At 43.5% G+C, this 15,740-nt stretch overlaps 1 protein-coding gene across 5 annotated transcripts in view; it reads right to left on the reverse strand.

The window, feature by feature from the left end:
* LOC111869176 (protein croquemort) overlaps positions 1-13,417 on the reverse strand; it is a 35,743-nt gene extending 22,326 nt beyond the window's left edge. For 2 of the 5 annotated variants that reach the window (XR_002843622.2, XM_023860451.2), the window contains exon 1: positions 13,225-13,416. The gene's annotated coding sequence lies outside the window, so the exon portion shown is untranslated. Of the gene's footprint in view, positions 1-12,597; positions 12,723-13,224 lie in introns of all 5 variants that reach the window. The other 3 variants (XM_023860454.2, XM_023860455.2, XM_023860453.2) reach the window with 2 other exon arrangements.
* Between the last annotated feature and the right edge of the window lie 2,323 nt (positions 13,418-15,740).

The raw sequence follows: 15,740 nt of genomic DNA on the forward strand, positions 1-15,740 counted from the left end.
TTCTCACAATAAACAGCGACTGTTTCCCTAAACAGCATTAACCGGCTGGGCTCTGTAGCGGAGACGTAATGTTCCCTGTGAGGTACGGACTGAACATACTAAAACTCTGCATTCTGCCCACAGAGTGTATTTTGTGTGTTCCGTGTGGTTCTCACAGTAAACAGCGACTGTTTCCCTAAACAGCATTAACCGGTTCAGCTTTGTAGCGGAGACGTAATGTTTCCTGTGAGGTATGGACTGAATTTTTATATAACATTTTGAAGAAATGTAGCTTTAAAGGTTTCGTATATTTATTACAGGCGATTTGCATATTGTGAAGTCAAGGAGCCTGCGGTAAGTTTGGAATGTGCTATAGAATATGGGAACAAGAAAAGTATTCAGAATTTTGATAAGAAAACCTCTTGAAAACAGTCTCCATGGAAGATCGCGAAGTAGATGACAGATGAAATTAAGAGGATCTTAGCTAGGGTGTGAGGATCGCAGGAGGATGGAGCTGGCTCAGGATCTTTTCCAGTGGTGGACTTTGTTGTTACCACATTGTTAATTATCTGTTGCATTCCACATTTTCAGTTTAAACCAAACTTTTACTTTTATCAGATACGCGCATGCAATAAATCATCTAACGTTATCAAATGGATTATGACTAAACCAAGAAGGTTGAAAACATAGATAAGAAACGTGACGTGGATAATAAGATTGCTACTTACACGTTCTGTAGCTCGGTAGAGCATTATCAACATTTCGGAAAAACCTTCTGGTTTCATATTTCCAGTGTAGGCAACATGTTCCTCCGAAACGTTGGCAACCAACTACCAAACTACACCCCCCACTAAGCGAGTTAAAAAAAAAAAGGCCGCGCCATAGTTCAAACGGTTAGTCTCTGGTTTCCCACAGCGGCGGCCCGGGTTCGATCCCGGGTCTGGTCAAGTGGGATTTGCGATGGACAAAGTGGCGCTGGGGCGGGTTTTCTCCGAGAACTTCGGTTTCCCCTGCCAATCTTCATTCCACCAAATTCTCCATCATCATAATTACCCGGGGCAGGTAGTACAATAGGCCAATCAATGGCCGCCGTGCCGAGTGGACCCAGATGGACTCCACCCATCACTAAGCGAATCTACCAGACTACATGGTGTCACATCTTAGAAGACTGTAATCTTTATAGTCTGCCACTAGAACTTCAAATCTCGCATGGTTTAAACAAAAATGTCACCAGACAGATCTCTTCGAGTCTCCAAAGGGTGCACACGATGTCCTACAGAATATGCGAATACTGGTTGAAGGGGGGCGGGTGACGAATATCACAGTTTTTATAGCATGACCTAGACCAGATATTTCTCAACCTCCCCAACTTAATAACATTGTCCATATAAACTTCGAAACATTTCCGATAGCTGTATATTTTGGCATCAAGTATTGTGATGTACAGATCCGTTGCTAAGAGACGACTCTGTAAGCAGCGACCGTTTCTGGGCATAGGCTCGGTAAACACGATCCCGAGGCAATGAATACCATGCAAGAAAATAGAGTTACTGTTTGAAATGGGATGTTTTCTATGTGGTCCGTGCCGATATGTTATAAACAGGACGGTTGGAGGAATGAGTTCACCTGACAATGGACTTACTAATACAAGCTATGACTGACAAATGACAGACCCGACCTCTCGTAAGAGAGGGCGCCCCAAGTGGACAGGACAGTAACTTTCATATAAGAAGAAACATCTGGTCATGAGCCCCAGCTGGGGCTCGACACCAAGACAGACTGACCGACCGTCAGTCGCAATGTAACTTTGACTTTGAATGGGTTCACAGTTTGAGAGAGTGAAAACCCGTGTGGAGGCGGGGTTGAATACCTCCACCGTGACCCTGCGAGTCGTAGGAGGCGACGAAAAGGGAACTCTCAAATCTGAGACAGTAAAATATGGTCGCGAGTTCCAAGAGACTAGGACCCGAGAAAGACTGCGCTGGCAAGGACCATCATCATAAACGAAAGATAGATCCGTCCTCTCGTCAGAGAGGGTGCTCCACAGAAACAAGACCGTCTATAATCACTCGTACTACACGTGACAGTATTTATATTTTCTAGAAGTAAGACAAGGTTTTATGAAAAATAACTGTATAAACACGGTATATATTACAACAGTTCAAATAATATAAAAATAATAATATAATTTGTTTTTATTTTGACAAATGAACATGTAAATTTTGAACTGTTGTCATATATATCGTGTTTAATTTATGTATTATTTGAAAAGAAGGCAAATATATTTCAAGGCAGTGTAACAGATTGAGAACCTTGTCGCATCTCTCCCTAAATCCTTTCATGGGCCAACTAACAACAGCAACCCCCCCTGCACTGAAAAACGCTGGTACACACTATTAACAAATTTATAAAGGAAACGGCTGTTTGAATATTCTTCAGGAAGAATGAACCCTGGTCTCCAACGGAACGGTTAATCCAGGCGTTGAGGAGCCTTGCATATTATCTTTGCGTGACCAAATGAAGATCGCACACCATCACGCCTTGTTAAGGGGATTTTGTTTATCACGTCATATTATTAAAAGAATTAAATGGAAAATTAGGTCCTCTCGATAAACTGTGAGCTTGACCCTTGCTTTCCGATTGCATGAATAATAACTGTGATTATCATGTCAGGTCCTTAACTCTATCATCTGATTATCTGTGTAATATCAAAGATGATTTACTAAACTCTTTGCATGTAAACAGTGGCTTATCTTAATACGGCGGTCTTCTGTGATGTGGCACTGTCTGTGTTCATGTAGGCTGACAGGAAGCACTTTACCTCCACTCTCAGTGTTGAAGTGTGTTATTAATATTATTTATTATTTATGGAGATGAGCCCTTCTTGAGGAGAAGCCAAATCTGCAGCTACTCAAGAATTTCCCAGCATTTTATGGAACCCGAAGGTTCATTACCGAGTTCACAAGAGCCCTTCACTTGTCCCTACCCTGAGCCAGATCAATCCAATCCATACCATCCCATCCTATCTCTCTAATATCCATTTTAATATTGTCCACCCACCTACGCCTTGGTCTTCCCTGTGGTCTCTTTCCTTCTGGCTTTCCCATCAATATCCTATACCCATTCCTCGTCTCTACATGACCTGCCCACCTCATCCTCCTTGACTTGATGATTCTAATTATACTTGGAGAAGAGTACAAGTCATGAAGCTCCTTATTATGCAGTTTTCTCCAACCTCCTGTCACTTCATCTCTCTTCGGTCCAAATATTCTCAACACCCTCAGTCAGTGCTGAAGTGTGTAGGTTCAGAGAATGTTCCACTATGCAGTCATATACTAGTTACACTGAAAAAGATAAGCAACCTGTCCGTCCTGGTGTTGAGCCCCACCTGCGGTTGCAGTCCATATCCTCCATTTTCTTCAGACTCAGTGTCTGTCTTCGTAGGGTGTCCTCTTCCACGAGAGGGCGGGTCTGTCCTCTATCATATGTCTTAGTTATAGTCCATTTGCAATACAAGATTACTCCTTTTCCCTACTTACATTTTACATACATTACGCATGTGCGTATGGGGGAGAAGAGGAATGCATATAGGATATTGGTGGGAAAGCCAGAAGGAAAGAGACCACTTGGAAGACAAAGGTGTAGGTGGGTGGACAATATTAAAATGGATCTTATAGAGATAGGATGGGATGGTATTGATTGGATTGATACCTAGCATGCGCTGCAGGAAATATGGTTTTTGTCGCAAATTCCAGGGCTAGGCAAAGATAAGTTATCGTTGACGAAATCTGTGTTTTATGAAATGTTGATTTAATGTTAGCATTTAACTGTCAATTCCAGTATAGTGAATAGACTCTCATAAATGATTTTGATCATTGCTATGTGCAATCTGTATGTAATTCTCGTATCAAAGATTACACCGAGATATTTCACGTGGTTTTATATGGAGGCTACAAATAGGTTGGTCATAACATCCAAGGAAAAGGGGGCAAAACAGGGCGCAGAAAAGGACAAATGAAAAAAAACCTGACTAGTAAACGGCCATTTTAAGAGGGCAAACTAGTTTCTAGTCAGGGCAGCGAAAGGGAGTAGAGAATAAGGATGGCCCTTTCCAGGGATCCAATGTTGTCTTCAGGGAAATAATTGTATAACTGTATATTCTAAAGAGTTCTAAAGAATCCTGTGACTGAGGTTAGCTTTTTCTAAGGGACTCAACGCAGCAGGTGTCTCCCCTCTCATCTGTGGACGGAAACAGATCTAGTTTCCGAAACGTCATGTTTTCTAGCTTCTAGAATATCTGACGATGGACAAAGTCCGAAAACCCAGTAATTCTAAGTGTAACCGTATGAAAAAATGGAAAAAATAATTGACACTTTTCAGAGCCTCTTACGTATTTCTCACAGGAGGTAAGTGTGAACTTGAGAATTGGGAAGAGGCGGCTCTCTTAAGGGCCCCTGTAGGACCGGAAGTGGGGAAACAATAGCAGGCCGATGAGCCGCAGAACACTTCTCGACACTGTAAGGAAAAGAAATACATCTTGCGTCTGCCGTCAATCTAACCACGATTCCTCGGTCATCCTGGCAGTATTCGAGTCACTATGTCGAGTGAGCTATCCCGGTTCCAGTCCTTAAGTAAAGCGTCACAGAAATGCACTGAATGATTACGTTCCCAACGCTCTGACGTAGAATGTAGGGCAGTGGGTATCTACAGAGACCTACACGGCGCCAGCTGTGCCTATCGAGAACTCTGAAGGACGACGATAAGCAAGTTCATCAGATTCCTCGTATAACCTTTCTCTTACGCACTGGCTGTCCAGAGCAATATCACTAAGAATAAGAAGTTCTGGGAAGAATTAATTGCCTGCTTTCCTTTTACAGGACAGCGGCCGTATAGAAAACGACACGTCCAACAATTCGTTATTATTGCGTGTGTATTCGTTGCCGGGGTAACGATTTTTCCAAGCCGTTTCCTAGCAACGATAAAGGAATACACTTACAGAGTAACGAGAGTGATTTATGAGGTACGCCGCTGAGATGGGCCCAGGTGCCATGATATACTTGTTAGGTTAGGGAAGGTAAAGTTGTCCCTGTGCTTAACTAACTAAGCACTGTGCCATGAAAGCGTATGGGGGACTGGATGTATAGATCCATGTTTTCTTGACCACGGCACTAGTTGGAGGTGAGTGGCCAGGTTCACAGCCTTGCCGCTTTACCCCCGAGGAAAGGGCCCCGGTACCTATTAGAGGGTGGGCTTAGTAGGTCCCAGAGTCGGTCTGGACGACATTGAGAAGTGAAAATTCTAGCCTTCACCGGGACTCGAACTCCAACGCCTTGATCGTCTAGCCCGTAACCATTTGCTACAGTATAACAACTGTGCTATCCCGGGTCTACGATACACTTGTACATACCAAATTTCGTAAAGATTGGTTCAGGCATTCAAAAGTTGATAGGGGGTCGATCGTAAGCATACGTTTATTTTTCAAAACAAGAAGAGTGAGTTAAAAATAAGAGTTATTCATTTACAAACACTAGTTTACCAGTTATGTGATGGTTTACAAGTCAGTGTGTCCTCTGACGCTACTTCGCATGCGCGAGCTCCCCCCGCTCCTATATCAAACAAACTCCGTGGTTTTAGTCCGCAAGCGAACTATACCGACGGAGCGACCGCCGCTTCTCGGCGAAGTTGGTGCCAACTTTAGCGGATAGAGGGTGTCGTGTGGTCAGCGCAACGAATACTCCCATATTTAAGTTAAGATCTATATTAAGAATCGCGGGGTTACCGCCATTATAGAAAAAGCTGTTTATGCTACAGAAGGTCGGATGGGCATTGCCTAGGCATTTTTTGTATTTACAATATTTTTTCTGCAATAAAAAAAAACGCCACAGCCGTTAATTCCGGTTTTCTAGACCGGAGCCGTTATTTCCTTGAAATAGCTCCTCAGTTATCCTCATGAGGCTGAGTTGATCCCGTTCCAGACCCACTACTTCTCAGAATATCTGGTAGCGCCGGGAATCGAATCCGGGACCTCTGGATCTGTAACCAGGAACTCTGACCACTAGATGGTAATTTCGCCCCTACATCAGTTGCCTAAAATAAATGGAGGTTACTTTCCCAATAGCGGTCGTAGTTCGTTTAATTTTTGACTCTGTATTTTAAACGACATATTCTGCAATCACATGCCTTTCATGAGCCGCTTGTCTTTCAAGTCTCCTTTGGAAAGTGTAAAGTTCTTTTTAGGTAACGAGAACTGCTATGCATTGTGATTTAGAGTCAAAACTTGTTGAAACCTGCAACTGCATGCCGGACAGTCGTGAGCGGTTAATTTTATGATTTCACCAAAGGGAAATATTACCTCGGTGTCGACTTACCATTTCACGAACGCTTGTTTGTGGAAGGCAGGTATCCTCGACCTCTAAATCGAAGCGAAAGGGAATACCGTTGACGATAATGGGTTTGAAAGTATGTACTAGATAAATGGTGGAATCGTCTTTCATGACATATCCTTCAGAATTTTACGAAGATAAGCCAGAAGATAAGTTCGTCTGGAAGTTATTAAAGAAGGCGGAAAGGAGGAATTGTAGAGGTTATAACTGAAATGTGCAAACAAACTTTGGGCACGAGTTCCACATGCTAAAATGAGAAACCTGCCCATATCAACACGTGTTCGGAAACATTTAATTTGTCATTTATAGCTGAAAGAGTATGTTTACGAACAGTGCTCAAAATGTCCTCCATGACACGCCTCGACACGTGTCATGGACCGCCGATCCGTGCAAAGATGCCGGGGCAGTTGCGGATAGTTTGACAGGCGTCCACAGTGCGATATCCGTCTTAGCTGTCAACAGGAGCTGCATGCACAAGGGTGTTTAGGTGTTCCCACAAGCAAAATCCCAGAGGATTGAAGTCCGGCGAGCGTGGAGGCCATGCAGCGGGTCCTCCTCTACCTATCCACCGCTCATGACAGTGAGAATATCTCGCACAGCACTGAGCACCATCATGCATGTACCGCACTCGTGCTGACTGCCAGTGGCACATCTTCCAGTAGCTTTGGCAGATCATGTGTAAGTGGTTGCCTATAAGGCTACACATGCGGGCCTACCAAACAATCACCAACAATACCTGCCCACATTAATGCTCAACTGCTGCTGGTGTCTGCATAGCATTCTTTCAGCTATAACTCAACAAAATGTTTCCGGACACGTGTTGATATGGACATTATTTCTTGTTTTGGTGGGTGGAACTCGTCCAAAAATACGTTCTCACCTTCCAGTTATATCCTGTACACTTGCAGGCCGAATTCTACAGACTTCATTTGTGAAATAATAAACATATTTGTATTACACGTCATATTCCGTGTACATAATGCCCAGGTATCAGAATGCTGTATTCGTTTGAATATATCTTTGCTTTAGTCAAAAGAAAAAATTCGCGGTTGTGAATAAATTTGCCTATTACAGATCCAAAAGGGGACAAGCGGTAGCGCAGTTGGTTGAGGCACTATGCTACAAGCCGGAAGGTCGCGGGATCAAATTCCGATGAGGTGGATTTTTTCAATTGACCTAATCCTTCCAGCCGCACTATGGCCCTGGGGTTGACTCAGCCTCTAACAGAAATGAGTACCAGGAATATTCCTGGGGGTAAAGGGCTGCCGGCGCTTAAGGCTGACGACTTCACCGCCACCTATGAGCCGATTGTCTAGAAAATGTGAGAGCCTCGACGTCTCACAACCCTGTGGGCCTCCACGGCCTGTTACAGGGATAGCTTTACTTTACTTTACTTATTACAGATCCAAAAAAAGAGGGAATGTTACTACAACAAAAACCACATCATTAGGTTGATATTAAAGGACGTATGAAATAGGAGTACAAGGAAAATGACATCACTGTGATGAATATTTGCGTAAATTACTTTGACCCCACCAGTACTCTGTCTCGCGGAGTCAACAGTTCGAAGTCTAACGTCGAATCACTGGCTGCAAGCGTGGATAAGTGAATCGCTGCGAAGACCACTGTTAGTCGCTAATTATATAAGCTAGGTCATGTACGCGTTACATAACAATTTGGGCTCACTGATTTTATACACTGACCCTCCATACAAATCTATACAGAAGGAATTCCAAAAATCACCCTTATGTATTTAGGGCTACCGAAAAATTGAAATCCGTCAAAATCACGGGATCAATTTTTCACCGTCATAATTCACAGCGTAGTGGCGCTAGAGTGGCTCCCACCTCATAAGTTCGTGTTACCACCATCATATTACTACCGACTGCATGAAATTTAGTAAGTACGAGTTTGTGTTCGTCCGAGATAACATACATTTCATATCAAATTTCATCAAAATCAATCTAGAATTTTTCGACTTGAAATACGTGTATGTGAACTTACAGACTTAAGCATGTTAAACAAAGAAGTACTAATGAGTCGCGTCTTGTGAAACGCTGACGCAGTCAGAAAGGAACGCACTCCCCTGCATGTGGTTTCTATTAACATTGTATTGCTGCCGGGATAAGCTGCCTGGACATAAACGCGTACTTCGGCTGCTTGAGGTGACAATCCAAAGAACACGTATACAGATTGTGTTGTTGAATGCAACACGTGAGTGCAACACGCCATAATTCAATGAGTCACGCACTTGTTACGTCACCTAAGCTATCCCAATTCCGCGAATATCAGAAATCCTTTAAATTAACCAACCATCCCTCACTCACTCATGGAGCTGAGCCCTTCTTGAGAAGCCGCCAGTTGTGCAGCCACCCAAGAACTTCTCAGCATTTTATGGAATCCGAAGGTTCATTACCGCGTTCGCAAGACCCCTCCACTGGTCCTTATCCTGAGCCTGATCAATCGAATCCACACCATGCCATCCTGTCTCTCTAAGAGCCATTCTAATATTGTCCACCCACCTACGCCTTGGTCTTCCTATTGGTCTCTTTCCTTCTGGCTTTCCCACCAATATCCTATATGCATTCCTCTTCTCTCCAGTTCATACTACATGCCCTGCCCATCTCATCCTCCTTGACTTGATCATTCTAATTATACTTGGAGAAGAGTGCAAGTTATGAAGCTCCTCATTATGCAGTTTTCTTCAACCTCCTGTCACTTCATCTCTCTTCGGTCCAAAAATTCTCCTCAGCACCCTGTTCTCAAACACTCTCAGTCTATGTTCCTCCCTTAATGTCAGTGGCCAAGTTTCACACCCGTAGAGCCACAGGTAAAGAAAAATAGAGATAATAACCACAAATTCCTAGCTTCGTTGTAATTTAATACGACTACACGATCCTCTCTCTTTAACCGCCTGGAAAGGACCTCCGGTACCTAATGGACAGAAGGGTGGGTGAGCCCCAGGTTGTGCCTGAAGGCTATGGAAAACAGAAAGCGCAAGGCAAAATTAGCGTACAAACTTGTTCTCAGTTTGAATCCTTGCGGTTTTAGACGGGCGGGATGAGACAGAAAGACGAAAGATTCTTAGATTGGACGTGTTAAGAACAGGGCACCGAAGACAGCAGGCGAGGGGGGCAGCAAGACAACGAGAAGACTGCAAATTCAAGGGCATCTTGTTTTTCTCTCACGGGTTTTGTTCATAAGATTCGGGATCAAATTTTGTTAACAAGAGTTAAGGGAAAAACGATTATAATAGCCTGGCCATGTAGAAAGAATATATAGAGTAAGGATACAGAGAAGGGCGTTAGAATTAAAATGTAAAGGGAAAAGATTTTGTGAAACGACCCGAAAGAAGATAGTTCAGGCATGTTGAAGAGATGAAGGCTTTTGTTTATCGATCTGTTAATATTTAAAACGATATTAAAATTCACTAATTATTTACATTAAATCATTTAAACTCTAACGAGTACAAGGTAAAGGTAAATTTGTTCCTGTGCTTAATTAATTAATTGGGGCAAGCGGTAGCGTAGTTGGTTGAGATACTATGTTACAAGCCAGACGGTCGCGGGTTCGAGTCCCGAAGAAGTGGATTTTTTTTTCCCAATTTACCTAATCCTTCCAGCCGCACTATGGCCCTCGGGTCGGCTCAGCCTCTATCAGAAATGAGTACCACGAATCTTCTTGGGGAGTAAAGGGTGGCCGGCGCGTAAGGCTGACAACCTCACCGCCATCTGTGAGCTGATTGTCTAGAAAATGTGGAAGCCTCGACGTCTCACAACCCCATGGGCCTCCACGGCCTGTTACAGGGATAGCTTTACCTTTTTTTCTTTTTCTTTTGGACTACAGCCCCTGTGGGCCTAGGCCTACCTCCATGAACTTCTCCGTTCACTTCGGTTTTTCTAGATCTTACACATTCGGTAGGACTCCTTGGGCGGGTGATCAGCTCATCGCAAGGCCTCTACCTGTACACAAACACAGAAAAACGGGCACACAGAAACTAAACATCCATGACCTGAGTGGGATTCGAACCCACGATCCCGGTTTAAAAAAGAGCGAAGACAGTACACGCCTTAGACCGCTGGGCTACCGTGTCCGGCAGCTTTACCCTTACCTTACTTAATTATTTAAGCACCAAGTCATGAAGATGCCAAATTAAAGTGATGGAACAAAAAACAACTCCGTGGCCTGTAGTCCGCAAGCGAACTATACCGACCGAGCGAAATAAAGTGATCACTATTTGTTATTTCTGCAGAATTCCAATTCACCCACGTTCATTGAAACTTATCGCTAGCATAATGCTTCAGAATGTGACTGAGTATGAGTTGGAACCTATCGCTCAGAAATTATCAGTCGGCTCGTGACAAAACAGCCAACATAGAGGCTATGTATTATCTTAATTATCGTTTTGTGTAAAGACTTAAATCCATCTTTATTTTACATATAAGACTTTGGTCCTACATCTCAACTTTATCAAGGCTCCGATTAAGCATCTACCACTAATTTGTCTTCAAAACGCCAGTCTTACTGCTTTAAATTGTGCCACTCTTTCAGTAAAGGTAAAGTTGTCTCTGTGCTTAACTAATTACGCACTACGCTATGAAGGCGTATGGGGGAGTGGACGCATATGTAGATTCACATTTTCTTGACTTCGGCATTAGTTGTAGTTGAGTGGTCAGCTTCACGTCCGGCCACTTTAACCCCGGGGAAACAGCCCCCGGTACCCATTTGATAGAAGGTTGGGACGATTTGGTGAAGAGAAAATTCTTGACCCTACCGGGACTCGAACTCAGACCTATTGGTTGTTCAGCCCGTAGCTAGTCGCTATATCGATACGCTAGTCCAGAGGGAAAAATACAAAATACACAATTGGGGCAAAATTTTAATAAAACGGAGTGGGGGAACATGGCGACTTCGCAAATATATTGTTTTCATGCTATACCCAATGAAAAATTCCAACCTGACATTTCGGGACATTGAAATGCGCCAGTCTCTCCAACTGCTATAGCTTGTTTAGTAACACGGTTTATCTTTTATGATAAGAAATAAAAACCTGTTATGGGTTTATCTTTCCGTGACATAAAAACAACGATATTTGTTTTTACGATGCAATGTTGGTAATATTTGAATATGTCTTCTTATTTTCTGTACTCTCAAGGTTCAGGCCGTTCCCCAGCCTTATTGTTGTCCCGACCACTTTCTTTCAGTTCTCCAACCATTCCCTCTTCCCCGACATCATATAGCCCATTGCACGCGCTTTCTCGGTCCACTTTTATATTCCCGTACTTCGTACTGTGTTGGCTACACCAAATTGCTCTCTGTTTCTTTGTGTATAGGATATTCCAGCATGTGTCCAGTAATGGGTCCCACACATCTCATGACAGTATTCGAATAACAAAGGCAGAAATACAAAATAACAGCTGACATGATAATACGTGTACACACGCGAAGCTTTGCTATTATTACGAAAGCAGTTTTGATGAGTAAGGCATTTGTTTAAAAGGAAAGACATAGTTCAAGACAGCTTATGAAATAATGCATGACTAACTCCATCTCAGAAAATTCATCAGAGCGTGTGGTGATAATTCGTATTAATCATCATGGGACGCGTGTCCAGATGGTCGTTTTAATTTTGAAATCCCCACTTCCTATAAACATAGCGTATGACAATGCTTTGTTAGAACATTACTTACTTACTTACTCATGGAGCTGAGCCCTTCTGGAGGAGCCGCCAATTCTGCAGCTACTCAAGAATTTCCCAGCATTTTATGTAACCCCAAGGTTCATTACCGTGTTCACAAGAGCCCTCCACTGGTCCCTATCCTGAGCCAGATCTATCCAATCCATACCATCCAATTCTATCTCTCTAAGATCCATTCTAATATTGTCCACCCACCTACGCCTTGGTCTTCCCTGTGGTCTCTTTCCTTCTGGCTTTCCCACCAATATCCTATACGCGTTCGTCTCCCCCATTCGTGCTACATGACTTACCCCCCTCACCCTTCTTGATTTGATCATTCTAATTATGCTTGGAGAAAAGTACAAGTTATGAAGCTCCTCATTATGCAGTTTTTTCCAACCTCCTGTCACTTCATCCCTATTCGGTTCAAATATTCTCCTCAACACCCTGTTCTCAAACACCCTCAGTCTATGTTCCTCCCTTAATGGGGAAGACAACTACTCTGTTGCTCTGTTGGGTCCCTTAGAAAGAGCTAACCTCAATCACTGGATAACTCACGTCAGTATATCCGTCTATGGCTCTACAGCCCTTGAGGACCTTGGCCGCATTTTCAGTTTCTTAATCTATATACACCGTCGGTAGAACTCCGTAGACGGGGCATCAGCCCGTCGCAAGGTCGCTACCTAAACACAGAACAAGACAAGAATAGAAAAAACGCACACAGACAACCATTCCTCGAGTGGGATTCGAACCCACGATCCCAGTGTTCGAGCGGGCCGCTGTGATCGGCATGTAACTATAACTACAGGTATATAAATACCTGATACCAGGCTGTAGGTGTCTCTTCCCTTATCTGAAGAAGGAAACAAATCCATTTTTCGAAAAGTTGTGTTCTGTAGCTTTTAGACTAACGAACGGTGGATGAAGTCCAAAAACCCAGTAATTCTGAGTGTTATATACCATCGTCTGAACCCTTAGTATCAACAAAAAGAGGTTCTAAAACTGCAGTATGCAAGGGTACCTTAATATCCAATAATTAACACTAAATTAAACTACCACCAATATCAATGTTTTCACTTCAATCAACAGTCTTCAAACGCACATTTCTTTGTTTATTTCGAGACATGTCATAGATCTCCAATCTTAACAGATTTTATTACTGTGCCCAGCAGATACTGTGCTTACCTTTCACAGCCTCCTAGTGTCTCACAGTCTAGACCACAAGAGAGTTTCCCTCTTCGCATGTCAATAACACATGGCAATTATGAACTAATTTCTTGTTGGCTCGCGTAGAAAGTACACAGCGCCGTGCACAGCGACTTCTGGTAAGCACTTCAGGCGGCGTAACACTAGAAGACCTTTTCGTACTTAACTGATCACTAAACTGCATAACAACTTCCAGTAGTGGGAGAAATTTCTGAAACGGGGAAGGGGAAGAGTTATGATCGAAGCTTGAATGAGTTGATCATATGCACTGAATGATACGCAGAGCAATCCTAAGATGGACGTTTGATCCACAGGCTAGCGACGGTGAAAATACTGATGGAATATTTATTCAGTTTCTGGCATCGCAAACAGCGTGAGGAATTCAAGCCAGAAATTGAAATACCATTAGTTTAATGGACTCTGAGATCAAAGGAACACGGTAGCTGCAATCAGGAACTCATTAAGCAGAAAAGTTATCTGAGTACCTACCTACCTACCACTACCACTCGGCGCTACAGCCCTGGTGAGCCTTGGTCTCCTCTACAACCAGTCTCCACAACCAGTGCGTGCTGCCATAGGAATGGACCCACGGACGATGACCCGAGGCTGGTTGTTAGGTTTCTGAACAAAATTCTTTTTTACAGGATGAGGTTGTTAGCCTCATGCCCAACCCCAACCTGGAGGACCAGGGTATCTTAGTCTGGACTCTACCCTTTGACCTTTCCGGCATGGATGACCCTACCGGTAGTCAAACTACCGCCGGCATAGCTCTCCAGGTCACAGAGTCACGCAAGCCCCACCACGACAAGGTGGAGACAACTTTGGGGGAAGCTATGTGAGTGATGTTACAAAATTCATCCCTTCCAATTCCACTGTTAAGGGTTTTGTAAATATAGTAACCAGACCCGCTTTGGTAATCACAAGTAAGGGAATCAATGTTTTCTGGGGATGTGTTGTGGATCTTGTGCCCTATGGGTGCGCAAGATTAATTTCTAACCTACTTCCTTTATTCTGAAAAAAAAAAGTAGGCTTATGAGATTATATGTTGTCTGTATGTTCGCATGTGCATCCCGTATAAGAACTTTGAACGTCTGAACCCATCTTTATAAAACTTGGCGTGCTTGTCTTGACACACGTGGTCATCTCAATGGCATACTCCATAAGTCCCTCACATCAGTAATAAAAACACTGAAGCCTCTCAAACTGTTGATATAATATCCTTAATATTGCTTGAATGCCTGAACCGATCGTCATGAAACTTGGTACGAAAACCACGACTTTTCAGCAGCATACGTCACAAATACCTCCCTGAGACAACGGTCAAAAGACATTCATGCTGCGTGTTTCGACACACTGGTAAAGCGATGGGACAAGTGTTTCAATGTTAGTTGAGGATATGCCGAAAAAGATTTTTTTTTCTCAGAATTGAATACCACATTTTTTACGTTTTATATCCATTTGTGACCTATTTACTGACTCTTCCCGGTATGAATGACGCTGTCCCATGCAAGACTGGAAGTGAAGAGGAGACATCGGGGCGGAGATGTCGTCTCGGGGCCTCCACAAAATAGAAATAGAATCCACAGACTTTATTGAGATATTTTGGCCTCTCAAATCACTAGTTCGTTCTTAGTTATCGCGTTGTATTGTGTTGTAAACTGCCGGTCACGGTAGCCGAGCGGTCTAAGGCATGTACTGTCTTCGCTCGCTTGGAAACCGGGATCGTGGGTTCGAATCCCACTCAGGGTATGGATGTTTAGTTTGTGTGTGTGCGTTTTTCTGTGTCTGTGTACAGGTAGAGGCCTTGCGACGAGCTGATCACCCGCCCAAGGAGTCCTACCGAATGTGTAAGATCTAGAAAAACCGAAGTGAACGGAGTTCATGGAGGTAGGCCTAGGCCCACTGGGGCTGTAGTGCCAAGGGGGAAAAAATGTGTTGTAAAAAATGAGAACCAGAAGAAAAAAAATTGTCATAACCTAAAATTCTTGTTACTGTTAGGGGCCTCCACATTTTGATTTCCTCAGGGCCCCCATAACTAAAAATTCTGCCCTGGCTCCATGGTGTGTGTTGCAAAGGTGACCGGTTCTGGCTTTAGTATGCATACGAGGTGAACAACCGGAGAAATGATTCGGGGAGAAAAGAAAAGAAATGTTACCAGGCAAACAGGAATATATTACGTCATCGCGGTGATACTTTCTATTTTGATTATGGCAGTGGAGAGAGTGTTGCTCGCAAGAGAAGCGAGTAGAAAGTATAGATTTTTAGGTCAGTACTATTTGTTCCTCTTGCACTGAAAGCCAGTCAGACATACGCTTACATTGCGTGCCAAGGGTGGAACACTACGGGCTTTCAGGAGCTGCTTATTGGCAGTTTCCTGCTTGGTCCATTTTTATTGCTAGTGGGGTGGGACTAAGTTCCTTGTACTGCGGCCACTTCTGGCCTATTGTACCAGCCCCAGATGATAGGTGAGGGTGATTGTGGAGAAATTGGTGGAA

Source organism: Cryptotermes secundus, unplaced genomic scaffold, assembly GCF_002891405.2.
Source record: "Cryptotermes secundus unplaced genomic scaffold, Csec_1.0 scaffold1441, whole genome shotgun sequence".
Classification (NCBI taxonomy): domain Eukaryota; kingdom Metazoa; phylum Arthropoda; class Insecta; order Blattodea; family Kalotermitidae; genus Cryptotermes; species Cryptotermes secundus.